The sequence below is a fragment of the Rana temporaria genome, chromosome 11 (assembly GCF_905171775.1).
Source record: "Rana temporaria chromosome 11, aRanTem1.1, whole genome shotgun sequence".
Taxonomy (NCBI): Eukaryota; Metazoa; Chordata; class Amphibia; order Anura; family Ranidae; genus Rana; species Rana temporaria.
In genome coordinates this window covers 135,036,039-135,050,824 of record NC_053499.1, presented here as the reverse complement: position 1 = coordinate 135,050,824, position 14,786 = coordinate 135,036,039, and the positions used below count along the sequence as shown (strand labels likewise).

The 14,786-nt window shown below is 43.9% G+C and overlaps 1 protein-coding gene across 1 annotated transcript in view; it reads left to right on the top strand.

Annotated features, from left to right (window-relative positions):
• WWOX (WW domain containing oxidoreductase) overlaps positions 1-14,786 on the top strand; it is a 1,052,038-nt gene that overhangs the window by 557,550 nt on the left and 479,702 nt on the right. The gene's annotated exons all lie outside the window — the stretch shown is intronic.

Sequence of the window (14,786 nt, the reverse complement as noted above, 5' to 3'; positions counted from 1 at the left end):
CAGTTAGGATCCTCCACCTCCCCCCCCCCAAGATAATTCTGACCCCCTCCTTGAGGGACTTAAGCCTGGTACACACGATCAGATTTTCGGCGGGACAAATCGTAGGACTTTTGTCCAAAGGACGTTGGCCATGAACTTGTCTTGCATACAAACGGCAAAGAATTGCCGGCCAACAAAGACGAAGCTACGTGTTTTTTCAGCTCTTTAGCACCACCCTTTGGGCAACTTTTGCTAATGTTGTGTTATGGTTAGCAATGCTTCTGAGCATGCGTGTTTGTACTTTTTTTTTCCGAAGGACTTCTGTACACACGATCGGATAATCCGACAACACACATTTATTGTCGGAAAATTTTAAAGCATGCTATCCAACATTTGTTGGCGGAAAATCCGACAACAATTGTCCAACGGAGCATACAAATGGTTGGTGTAACTGTCACCACCGTTTACGATCTTCCATTCCACCAACCACGACAGCTTATCCGACAATCCAGCAGACAGGACCCATTGGATTTTCCCCAGAAATAACGAGACAGACAGCTCTGTTACTGGTTCCAAAATGAATGAATGCTTTAATAGTTAGCTCTCAGGTTTTTATACAGTTACAAGCATGTGACAGTTAATCACAGGGACAATGAAACTCTCCACCCCCAACATCACACAATGGGGCTTCAATTACACATTCAGATGGGCTAATTGCTAATCATTATCCAGACAGCCTGGCTCCGCATTTAGAGGAGGTAATTACTACAGTTGACAGGTCACATTCCACATCGTATCATCAATAGACTTTTCACACAAAACAGTGTCATTAGCATCACACAATGAAAGACCTTAGGAGCCAGGCTTAATTAACGCAGTAGACCATAGAATGCAATCACAGCTTTCATCACTACAGCCAGGTGGACTTAATTAGCATTTTAACAGTCTATGTTACACATTGAATGAATCACTCTTGTATTGACTTGTTGTTGACAGAATTAACCAAACTGTAAAATTCCAAGATCCTGCAATACATGAATTATCATTAATGTCCCATCTCATGTAATCCGAGATATCAGTTCTCAGTCATCCTATGCCCAAAAGGGACATAGGATGACCCTAGACCCTAGACCCAAGAGTCATTAGTGAAGCTGGCACAGGAGTACCCCACATCCTCCGACAACAGCCTTACATCGCACAATTCCCATCAGAAAACCTGATTGTGTGTACAGGACTTTACAGAGAGGAATTAGAAACTACTCATACGGCCTTGTTAGTTGGGATCAAGTTTAATTCTTTCTACAGTTACACCTATATAATTACACCTTGGCAGCATATCAGCTGCCTATTTCATCTTTACATATATTACTTTAAATGATATCAGTAATCTCGTGTTATTTCTCTATTGTCTATTGAATTCAATGAACTTCAGTCTAAATGTCTGCATTCACACAATCTGTGCATTACACGGCACACGCTGTCTCTTTTCTTGGTTTTCCTTGGTGTGACCTATTTAAAACCCATTTTCAAGACTGCTGTGCAGTGTGTTTAATAAACGCTCCCTGTATTATTCCTTAAAAAGCCCATTTGAGATGCTCAGGAAGGCCGGGTCTGCCGAGCTGTGCACATCATTATTCATAGGGTGGTCTTTGGTATGATGTGTTTGTCATGCTTCATAAATTTTATCTTTCCACTGGAAACAGGAGAGCGTATCTTCAATGCAATTATAAAAATGTATTAGGATGAGAATTGAGAAATAAATATGGTGCTGGCCGAGGTTTTAATGACCCCCAGCATGTTTGTCATTCCGATGAAGAAAGTTTATATTATCGTTATCAGAGCATTTCAAAATTGGCTTACGGTAGCATCAGTAGTAATACCTGTTTAGAAATGTTTTTTATTTAAAGGAATTTCACCCAACTCTTACTTTGCATGGTTGATTAAAACACATGCTGACTCGCTTTAACCTTATGTAAAACAAACAGAAATGGATTTTCCATTTGGCACAGTAGGCTTGTGCCTAAAGGCAGCACAGGCAGAGAAGTGGCTTTTCCCTGTATGGTCATTGACAACACATTTTTAGCCACAAAGTTATCCACACAGTCATAATGTTTTAAGAAAAGAATCTGTGTAAAAAGGTGATCTTAGCCGAGAGTTGTTCCTTTGGGTGCCCGATGTGTGTACAGCCTCCTGTGTTAACAATAATAAAAAAAAAAATACCAAAAATAAAATAACTACTGACGCACTTGCAACTGGGTCCTGTCATTCTGCCACAGGGCTCTGAGGGAAGAGCCCCATCTAGGAGTCAGGGAGACTCTTCAAGGGTCCCAGCGCCCTTGGCATATACATTCATTGCTGAAGGTGCCGAACTGTATTCCCCCACGTTCCTGTTGAAAAGAAGCCCTGTCAGTGGGGGGTATACTGCCCCCATTCTTGGTGTAATTGAGAGGAATAGTGCCACATATTTGTTGTCAGTGTGTAGGTGGGGTGCAGCGAGGTTCGGCAGCAATAACACACACAGTCCAACTGTAGTTGTATGATGTGACATATCAGAAATCATGACTAGGGTAGATCAGAGCTTACCACCCAAAACTAACCATGTAACCCCCCAGTATTCCCCAAACTCCACCTTCCCCTACTTTTTAGGAAAAAACACACAACACTTAAGTGGGTTAAAATGGCTGAAGATGGCCTTTTTATTCACATAACCTTTATTTAAATAACACATAATAAATGTCTTAATCCAGATACAACGGTTCAAGATCCTTGACGGATACGATATATCCATATATCCAACGTTTTGTATCTGAGGCACCAGATAGAGTTGCAACCCCAGCCGGTAAACCCTGACTCGGGGCCCAACCCAGCCGACCTCGGGGGTTATTAACACTACCTTGTCCCTGTGCAGTGAGGATACCATATCTTGGATCACAAGTGTCAAACACAAGGCCCCCGGGCCAAATCGGCCCTCCAGGCCATTTCATGTGGCCCTCGCACCTCTCCTGCAGCTGCAGAAGAGCTCCAGCCCTCCTCTGGTCTTCCTCCAGACCCCTACTTTCTGCTTTCAAGCAATGCACCCAGCTTCTTCCCAGCAGCAGCATAAGGAAAGGGGGTGCACTGTGATGTAAGTGAGAGTAGGGGGCTCAACTTCTGATGGTGGGGTGGCTCTTGACATCTATTGTAAGGGAAGGGGATGCGCTTGACATCTAATCTTACAGATACAACCGACCCTCTTGAGTGCAATCATAATGCTGCTGCGGCCCACAATGAAATTGAGTTTCACACCCCTAGATTGTTCCCCACTGTTAACTCAGTGACCAGATTTTAGACCGCCATCAAGGACCCCAAACCGCCAAGAGGCACAAACAAGACTAATAGAACAATAAGGGCACGAGGGATGTTCATCCACCAATTTCTGCTCTACAACTGCCCCGATACGTCCTACCCAGCAACTATACCTTCCATCTCCTCCCCATAACCCCATCTCCTGGGCCAATAAGGTAAGAGTCTGTACTAGCCATACCACCCTGAGTTATTTAACCCCTTATGCCTGGTTCCCTTTCCGCCCTGTCCTGTATGCCCTCTGCTGAATTTGTTCCTTCTCAGCTCCAGGCATGTCTTTCCTGCAGATCTGTAAAGTAGCTGAAAGGTCCATGTTAAACCTTGGTATTAACCCCTTCTTTACCGAGTCATTGTAAAATGATGTCGCCAGGAACCTTCCCTCCCTCCCTCCGGGTGGATGCCATATGACGTCCTGGGCTTCCCAGGAGGCTAGGGGGCGCGCGCCCATGACAACATGCCCGGCGGCCACGATGTCCGCTGGGCACCCGCGATTGCCTGCGTTCACAGCAGGACCGTGGATCTGTGTGTGTAAACACACAGATCCACGGTCCTGTCAGGTGAGAGGAGACCGAAGTGTGTTCCCAGTACAGAGGAACACTGATCGGTCTCCTCCCCTTGTGAGTCCCCTCCCTCTACAGTTAGAATCACTCACAGGGAACATATTTAACCCCTTATCGCCCCCTAGTGTTAACCCCTTCCCTGCCAGTCACATTTACACAGTAATCAGTTCAGTTTTATAGCACTAATCGCTGTATAAATGTGAATGGTCCCAAAAAACTTGTCAAAAGTGTCCGATATGTCCGTCGCAATGTCACGGTCACAATAGAAATCGCAGATCGCGGCCATCGCTAGTAAAAAAAAATATATTTTGTAGATGCTATAACTTTTGTGCAAACAAATATACACTTATTGTGATTTTTTTTATTTTTTTATACCAAAAATATGTAGAAGAATATGTTTTGGCCTAAACTGAGGACAATTATTTTTTTGATATTTATTAAATCAAAAAGATTAAAATATTGTGTTTTTTTTTCAAAATTGTCACTCTTCTTTTGTTTATTGTGCAAAAAATAAAAACCACAGAGGTGATCAAATACCACCAAACGAAAGCTCTATTTGTGGGGGAAAAAAACATAAAGGCCCAGATTTACAGAGAGCGGGCGCACATTACAACGCCGTAGCGCAAATAGTATACGCTACGCCGACGCAGCGCAGAGAGGCAAGCATGGAATTCACAAAGCCAGTGCTGCCAAAACTGCACAGGGTTTCGAAGGCGTAAGTCGGCGTAGGTGGAAGTGGGCGTGAGCCATGCAAATGAGGCGTGACCCCATGCAAATGATGGGCCGAGCGCCAGACAGATACGTATCACCAATTGCGCATGCGCCGAGACGAGGACGCATGCCTCTGCGCATGCTCATAACCACGTTGGAACAACTGCCTAAAATACGCCAGATCACTGCCTACGGCGTGAACGTAACCTACACACACACGTCCAACGTAAACTCTGTGTGTTCCCTGGTGCAGACCTTTGCATGTCTGCTGCTGGGTTACACCTCCTTTATGGGGCTTAACTTTACGCCGGACGTACAACTTGCATGCACATCGCGTAGCCTGCACGTACATTTGTGAATCGCCGTATTTCCCTCATTTGCATATTTGAATAAAAAATCAATGGGAGCGCCACATGCGTCCAGACTAAATATGCGCCCACGCTATGCCGGCGTAGGCAAGTTACGTCGGCGGGATGAAGCCTGTTTTTAGGCGTATCTTAGTTTGTGGGTCCGGCGCACAGATACGACGGCGCACATTTGCACTTACGCTGCGTATCTTGAGATACGTCAATGCAAGTGCTTTGTGAATCCGGGCCAAAGATTTCATATGGGTACAATTGTCATTCAAAGTGCGACAGCGCTGAAAACTAAAAATTGGTCTGGGCAGGAAGGGGGATGCCCTGTATTGAAGCGGGTAAGTAAGGGCAAAAAATGATGGTTTAGTTGTCTGCAGGGGGAAGGTTATCATTGCAGATCACTTGTGGAGACTTCTTTCTTCTTCTTTCCTTGAAGGAATGCCGCCACCACCCTTCCAGGTTATCTTGATGCAGAATCTTTTATATTGCATTCAGAAACCAAGCTAGAAAAGGAGCTGCGGTGGCTCAACGCGATTGGCACTGCGCTGACAAGCCATTCACCTCTGCAGCTAGGGGTTCGGATCCTGGTCTCGGCTACATGTGAATTGAGTTTGGTGGTCTCAGCCCGGCTCCCGGTGGGTGTGCTATGCAAGGTAAGCCTGCGCTTAGTACGCCCACCCCCCTCCCACAAAAAACACCACACTTACACACACTCGAAATTGGGTTAACATGCACACACTTTGACCACGCGGTCTCTAAAAAAAGAGAGGCGAAGGACTAACGGGGCTGGTTGAGCGGGCTAGATCCTCTCAATCCCTTATAGGGAGTCCCTCTGCCCCGTTGGGCTTCAAAGCGGAGCAGGTAGGGCGGGCTGTGTGGGAGGACCCCCTCACGCACCCACCATTGCCACCCGGGGCATTGAGGAAGGTGGCAGATTGCCTCTGGGGGAGGCCTGCCTACTCCCAACTCCTGCAGTCCGGCTCCTCTCTCCAGTACACGCACAAAATACACTTTAAAAAAAAAAGAAACCAAGCTAGAAGCGGACCATGCAAATAAGTCGATACATATGTAAAGCAGTGGTCTTGCACCCCCCTCCTCCTGTTGGAGGCATGTTCTGTTTTAATCAGATTTTGATGTCACATCGCACACACGCATCCGGTGCTCTGTCGCTTTTAAGGCTTTTTTTATCTAATTCAGTTCACTTTTTAGCTCAGCCTGCAAGTCCATTCGGTTTATTTATGCCACAACAAAAATGTCAAAACATAGCATGTCGGCCTGATATCATTTGCTGCTCAAAGCTATAAACTCTGGCATGCCATTGTTAATTAAACCACCTCACTGTGCAGCACCCTGCATTCATCTGGCCTGATACAGCATTAGGATAAAAGACACCACAATTCCGAGTGTTTAATGTAGCACCTCCAGTGTACACTGCCCCTCCTCTGCGTACTTTCTGCAGAATACATCGCACCCTCCGCCATAAATTCCCCATCCTGACACTGTCTAAGTCTGCTGCTCCTTTGGCCTCAATTTCAGTGAGATGGGCTATTGAAAACTCATTACAAGCTGCTTAGACTCTGACTTTGACTCTTGCTCGACAGCGAACAAAAATTAACAGCTCTTCCAAGGAGCCATAAAAAAATAAAATAAAAGGCATTGTGCCAAATAAATAACCGAGAGGAAGGATTGCAACAACATGAGTGACTTAATACTTGCACCAGATTCCTTCTGAAAGGGTTTAATACATACAAGAAAAAAGAAGTCATGGCACAGGTATTGGTCGATGTTGGCTAGTAAATATAATTCCGAACATGTTATAATTAGTTTAATTAACAATAAAGATGTTTTATTTTGTATAAAACAGCTAGATATGGCTGTACTTGTGGCCTACAAAAGTTTTGTGGCCCAAACCAATGTCTAAAACTACTATCAGTTTACTACAGGTATTATGCCGCGTACACACGACCGTTTTTCGGGTTCTAAAAAATTACGTTTTTAAGGGTCTAGAAAAAACGAAGTTTTTTTCAACCCAATCATTAAAACGGCCTTACCTACACACGATCGTGAAAAAAAAAAGTTCTATCAAAGCGCGGTGGTGTACAACACGTACAACGGCACTATAAAGGGGAAGTTCCATTCGGATGACGCCACCCTTTGGGCTGTTTTTGCGGATTTCGTGTTAGTAAAAGACGATTCACGCTTTTCTGTCTGCTACAGCGTGATGAATATGCTTACTGCATTACAAACGCTAGTTTTACCAGAACGAGCGCTCCCGTCTCATAACTTGCTTCTAAGCATGCGCGGATTTTTCACGTCGTTAAAGCCCACACACGACCATTTTTTACAACCTTAAAAACGACAACGTTAAAAACGTCGTAAAAAACTAGAGCATGGTCGAAAAAAAATTTGCCCATTTTTTAGAACCCGAAAAATGCTCTGAAGCCCACACACGATCGTTTTTAATGACATAAAAAAAAAAACGTCATTTTTTTAGAACCCGAAAAACGGTCGTGTTTACGCGGCATTAGGGTCGTCCTCTTTTTGTGTGTTTACCGGTTCCCAACCGGCTCACGCAGATATACTGCGGCAGAATGGCTCACGCAGATATACTGCGGCAGAATGGCTCACGCAGATATACTGCGGCAGAATGGCTCACGCAGATATACTGCGGCAGAATGGCTCTCCTGGGCAAATCCAGTGTATATATATATACGGCTTCGTCCATGAAAGCCACCAAAGGGTGCACGAGCACCGCTGGAGGAACGAGCCCCCTGCATGGCAAGGAATCCGATGCACTTGGCCAGCTGGTGCGATCGCCACCAGTCACACGCGCTCACATGCACGAGCGGGAGAACGGGGTTTGTGTGTGTGTGTGTGTGTGTAAACACACAAATCCCTGTGCTGAAAACATGAACTTGTCATTAAAACATGATCTGTCATCTCCTATGGTGATTCCCCTTCCCCCCACAGTTAGAACACACAATAGGGAACACAGTTAACCCCTTGATCGCCCCCTAGTGTTAATCCCTTCCCTGCCAGGGACATTTATATAGTAATCAGTGCATATTTATTTATAACACTGATCACTCTGTAAATGGTCCCAAAAATTTGTCAAAAGTGTTCCACCTGTCCGGCGCATTACCGCAAAAAATCACAGATCACCGCCATTACTAGTAAAAAAAAAAAACGCTATATAAGTGCCATCAATCTTTCCCATAGTTTGTAGACGCTATAACTTTTGTGCAAACCAATCAGTATACGCTTATTGCAATTTTTTTAACAAAAATATGTGGAAGAATACATATCGGCCTAAACTGAGGACATTTTTTATTTTATTTTTTCATTTCGATATTTATTACAGCAAAAAGTAAAAGATATTGTGTTTTTTTTCAAAAGTGTCACTCTTCTTTTATTTATAGCACACAAAATAAAAACGTCAGAGGTGATCAAATACCACCAAAAGAAAGCTCTATTTGTGGGGAAAAAAGGACATCATTTTGTTTGGGTGCCACATCGCACAACCGCACAATTGTCAGTTAAAGTGACGCAGTGCCGAGTCGCAAAAAATGGCTTGGTCTTTGGGCAGCCAATTCTTGCGAAGCTGAAGCGGTTTAAGTAAACCTTAAGTGCATGTAAACCCTAAACTTCTCTTATTTACTACTTTTTGGTCTGCTAAATATACCACTGAAAGTGTTTTTGTTATATCTAATCAATATGTACACAAAGAATACCTGTTGATTTAGCCAGAAATTTGGTGAGCTGATAACATCAGCCTGTTTCTCGGGGGCTTCAAGACTGGGCAGAGATGATAGGGAATCTTATACTCTACATTGTGACATAAAAAAAAAAAGAAAAATTTGGGGGGTTTACATCCACTTTAAAGGAATTGTAAAGGTTTGTTTTTTTATTTTCTAAATAGGTTCCTTTAAGCTAGTGCATTGTTGGTTCACTAACCTTTTCCTTTGATTGCCCTTCTAAATGTTTTTTTTTTTGTCTAAATTTGTCTGAATTTTGTCTGAATTTCTGAGCATGCGCGTGCATGCTCAGTATCACGTCGAATTTTCTAATTAAATTATCCTCGCTCAATGCCTAGACGACGTGAACGTAATTTACACAAAGCCCTATTCGCGAAAGTTTTACGCAAACGGCGTACACGACGGAAAATTCGACGCTGGCCCGATGTCCATACTTAACATTGCATACGCCTCATAGAGCAGGGGTAACGTTACGCCGAAAAAAGCCTTACGTAAACAACGTAAAAAAATGCGCCAGGCGGACGTACGTTTGTGGATTGGCGTATCTAGCTAATTTGCATACTTGACGCGGAAATCAACGGAAGCGCCACCTAGCGGCCAGCGTAAATATGTACCTTAGATCCGACGGCGTACTAAGACGTACGTCAGTCGGATCTAGCCCAGCTTCAGGCGTATCTTGTTTTGTGGATACAAAACAAAGATACGCCGGAGCAACCTAGAAGTTACGTGGCGTATCAATAGATACGCCAGCGTAACTGATTTGTGGATCCGGGCCATTGTGTAGGCTTGTCCCAGGGAAGTCCTATAGCCGAGTATGACATGGTGACCCTGATCCCTCCCTCAATGTTTATCTGTATGTTCTTCTCATGTATTGCGATCCGGACTTTGATTTCTTTTCTTCTTCTTAAATCCCATATTCTGCTGCAGATGTGCATCGTATCCCAAAACTTTGTGTACGTGTAAACCAATGAGCCTTTGAGAGCCGCTTCATAAATTTAACTGTATCTTGTTTAAAAGCAAGGCAGGGTTTTTAATTTAGTGCTTGGTAGTTTTTATGGGAAATGTCTAAGGAGCTATTTATAGCGAGAGTAACCTTGGCTTCTCAGGTACGGAGACAACAGAACTTTTGACGACGAGCGTTTCTGTATTTTCCCGTCACATAAAATGCTATTTGGTTGTATTTATAGCCACAGGCGAGATGGTAAATCAGTCAATAACGATATAAATTACACAGCGTTATATCTAATACAGCCTTTAATGAAAACACAATTTAGAACCCTAAAACGTTGTAGAGCGGCGTTCGAGGGAAACAACAGCGCTGCCTGACTTAAAGGGTCAGTACACCCAAAGCTGATATTTCATTGATGGAAAACCTCTGGTGACCTGAATCACCCACTTGTTTATGACAATGGCAGCAAAGCGTTCTGAGAATAAAGGTGAAGAGATCTGATCACCGACGTAAAACGATATTACAGTTTTGAGCAGATGCCAATGAATTCGAAAACATAAATAGGAACAAGGGATTTTTACTGTGCCCAAAACCCCAGGAACTTGACATTTTATTGCTTACAAAAGTTAAAGTGGTTGTAAAGGTTTTTTGAATGAAAAGAACTCTGCTTAATCTCTGCTCCAGATGATTAAGCACATTTCTGTTGTGTGAAACACGTAAAAAATTGTAATGATTAAGCACATTTCTGCTGTGTGAAACGCATCTACCTTGACCACTGCTGGTGTCCTCTGATGTCATTTATGATATTTTCATATTCCAATAAACTTTATTAGCTTTGTTGCCCTTCTTTGTACTCGCTCCATTTCCAGTACACCCTTCCTGAGGTGCCCAGAACTAGACAGCACACTTCAGGTGCGGCCGGACCAGAGTCTTGTAGAGCGGGAGAGTTATGTTTTTTATCTTTGGAGTTAATCCCCTTTTAAATGCATGCCAATATTGGGCCAGATCCACAAAGAACTTACGGCGGCATATCTATTGATACGCCGCGTAAGTTCTACGATGCACAAACCAAAACAAGATACGCCTGAATGTGGTCTAGATCCGACTGACGTACGTGTTAGTACGCCGTCGGATCTAAGGTGCATATTTACGCTGGCCGCTAGGTGGCTCTTCCGCTTCGAGTATGCAAATTAGCTAGATACGCCGATCCTCAAACGTACGTCCGCCCGGCGCATTTTTTTACATCGTTTACGTAAGGCTTTTTTCGGTGTAACGTTACCACTGCCTTTATGAGGCGTACGCAATGTTAAGTATGGACGTCGGGACAGCGTCAAATTTTCCATGCGTAAATCGTTCGTGAATAGGGCTTTGCGTAAGTTACGTTCACGTCGAAAGCATTGACTATTTGCGACGTGATTTCGCGCATGCGCACTGGGATACCCCCACAGATGGCGCATGCACCGTTCGTTCAAAACGTCAATCACGTCGGGTCACGGTTCATTAGCATAAAACACGCCCACCTCTTCACAATTTGAATTAGGCGCGCTTACGCTGGCGTAACTTAGGACGCAAGTGCTTTGTGAATACAGCACTTGCCTCTCTAAGTTGCGGCGGCGTAAATGAGATGCGCTACGCCGGCCTATATATGCGCCGATGTACGTGGACCTGGCCCATTCTGTTTGCTTTGTTAGCAGCAGCTTGGCATTGCATGCCATTGCTGAGCCCATCATCTACTAGGACCCCCAGGTCCTTTTCCATCCTAGATTCCCCTCCAAGGTTCTCCTCCCAGTGTATAGATTGCATTCATATTTTTGCCACCCAAATGCATTATTTTACATTTTTTTTACATTGAACCTCATTTGCCATGTAGTAGCCCACCCCATTAATTTGTTCAGATCTTTTTGCAAGGTTCCACATCCTGTGGAGCTCAGTATCGTCCACAACCTGTGGAGCTCAGTATCGTCCACAAATACAGGGATTGAACTGTTTATCCCATTTTACCTTTATGTATTCTAGGCATTTAGGAAAAAACCTTCTGTCATAGGTGTGCACAGCCTATTGCATTAGGGTGTGCACCCCAAAGCTCAAACACACATGCCTTTCTCTGCAGCCTCAGCTGCACTGGACAGTAAATGAACAGGATAGTGCTCTGTGCTGAGCGGCTTCCTGTTCATTCACAAACGGAAGGCGCAGTAATCAGCTTACTATGCTTTAATTATGAATGAACACAGTGAGTGTGTTCCCTGTGTTCATTTAGAAAAGAAAGGGGGCGGTTAATGCAGGGCTCGACAAATCCCGGGCGCCAGGTCGCCATGGTGACTAGAAATGGTGTCCTGGCGACTTGGCTTGGAAGGTGGTGGTGAGCCCGTTGGTATTACAAGTTATTACCACCAGATGTGTGAGCTGGCGCCATCTGGTGGTGGCCGTTGGTATTACAAGTTAAGCATTACAAGTTAAACAGAAATTCTAATGTCATTTTTCACCATTTTTCACTGCCATCTTCTTCCCTCTAATTAGAACCCCCAAACATTATATATATTTTTTATCCTAACACCCTAGAGAATAAAATGGCGATCGTTGCAATACTTTCTGTCACGCCGTATTTGCGCAGCGGTCTTACAAGCGCACTTTTTTGGGAAAAAATTACACTTTTTTTAATTAAAAAATAAGACAACAGTAAAGTTATCACCATTTTTTTTAATATTATGAAAGATAATGTTACGCCAAGTAAATTCATACCCAACATGTCACGCTTCAAAATTGCGTCCGCTCGTGGAATGCCGACAAACTTTTACCCTTTAAAATCTTCATAGGCGACGTTTAAAAAAATCTACAGGTTGCATGTTTTGAGTTACAGAGGAGGACTAGGGCCAGGGGCGGACTGACAGTTCATGGGGCCCCCGGGCAAAAGGGGATCATGGGGCCCCCTGTGTCTCCGCCCATGTGTCCCCGCCCACGTTAAAGCTACATTCACACAAAGTCCCACCTACATATTGCACTGCCCACATTGCAGGCGTTCAAAGAATTTCTCTACACACTGTTCAAAATAAATGTTTATTATAGGAATTAAAACATTTTTCCCACTGATCACCAATGTAAGGAACATTCTTCCCACTGATCACCAATATAAGGAACATTCTTCTCACTGATCACCAATGTAAGGAACATTCTTCTCACTGATCACCAATGTAAGGGACATTCTTCCCACTGATCACCAATGTAAGGGACATTCTTCTCACTGATCACCAATGTAAGGGACATTCTTCCCACTGACCACCAATGTAAGGGACATTCTTCCCACTGATCACCAATGTAAGGGACATTCTTCCCACTGATCACCAATGTAAGGAACATTCTTCCCACTGATCACCAATGTAAGGAACATTCTTCCCACTGATCACCAATGTAAGGGACATTCTTCCCACTGATCACCAATGTAAGGAACATTCTTCTCACTGATCACCAATGTAAGGGACATTCTTCCCACTGATCACCAATGTAAGGAACATTCTTCCCACTGATCACCAATGTAAGGAACATTCTTCCCACTGATCACCAATGTAAGGGACATTCTTCCCACTGATCACCAATGTAAGGGACATTCTTCTCACTGATCACCAATGTAAGGGACATTCTTCTCACTGATCACCAATGTAAGGAACATTCTTCCCACTGATCACCAATGTAAGGGACATTCTTCCCACTGATCACCAATGTAAGGAACATTCTTCCCACTGATGATCACCAATGTAAGGAGCATTCTTCTCACTGATCACCAATGTAAGGGACATTCTTCTCACTGATCACCAATGTAAGGAACATTCTTCTCACTGATCACCAATGTAAGGAACATTCTTCTCACTGATCACCAATGTAAGGGGCATTCTTCCCACTGATCACCAATGTAAGGGACATTCTTCTCACTGATCACCAATGTAAGGAACATTCTTCTCACTGATCACCAATGTAAGGAACATTCTTCCCACTGATCACCAATGTAAGGGACATTCTTCCCACTGATCACCAATGTAAGGGACATTCTTCTCACTGATCACCAATGTAAGGGACATTCTTCCCACTGATCACCAATGTAAGGAATATTCTTCTCACTGATCACCAATGTAAGGAACATTCTTCCCACTGATCACCAATGTAAGGAACATTCTTCTCACTGATCACCAATGTAAGGAACATTCTTCTCACTGATCACCAATGTAAGGAACATTCTTCTCACTGATCACCAATGTAAGGAACATTCTTCTCACTGATCACCAATGTAAGGAACATTCTTCTCACTGATCACCAATGTAAGGGGCATTCTTCTCACTGATCACCAATGTAAGGAACATTCTTCCCACTGATCACCAATGTAAGGGACATTCTTCCCACTGATCACCAATATAAGGAACATTCTTCCCACTGATCACCAATATAAGGAACATTCTTCCCACTGATCACCAACGTAAGGAATATATATAGGGAATAACACTCACGTAGGCTGGATTCACACCTATGGCATTTTTAGTGCTTTTTGCATTTTGCAGATTTGCACTACAGAACGTGTTCCATAGGAAACCATGTTAAATGGATTGTTGTGCAAATCTGCAAAATGCACAAAAAATGCCATAGGTGTGAATCAGCTTTAGTCCAGGTTCGCACTGACAGCGGGAATGAAATTGTGCGAGACAGTTCAGCTAAACTCGCATGATTTCATACCCGCATATCAGTGCGAATTTGGCGGGTGATTTCAGAGACATCTGTGAGGGTTGCTGCACAGATGTCTATGGAAATTGCACCAAGAAGTCGCCAAAAGTTGTACAGAAACTACTTTTGGGAATCGGCGCCACAAATGGGGCATCGCACCGATTCGGTTAGTGCCATTACCATGCGATTTGACATGTCAAATCGCATGGTAAATTGCTTCAATGTGAACCAGGTCTAAGTGCTATTCCCTAAATATAACACTGATATCTATACACTGAGTGGCATTCAGTGTACCAGATATCAGTGTGCAGGGGCGGATTGACCAGTCAGTCGGTAACTGCCCGAGGGCACCGTGGTGGCAGGGCCTGGGCCGGCTCAGTCCGCCACTGGAGGTGCCCGCAACAGTGGCAGCTTATCATACACAATAAAA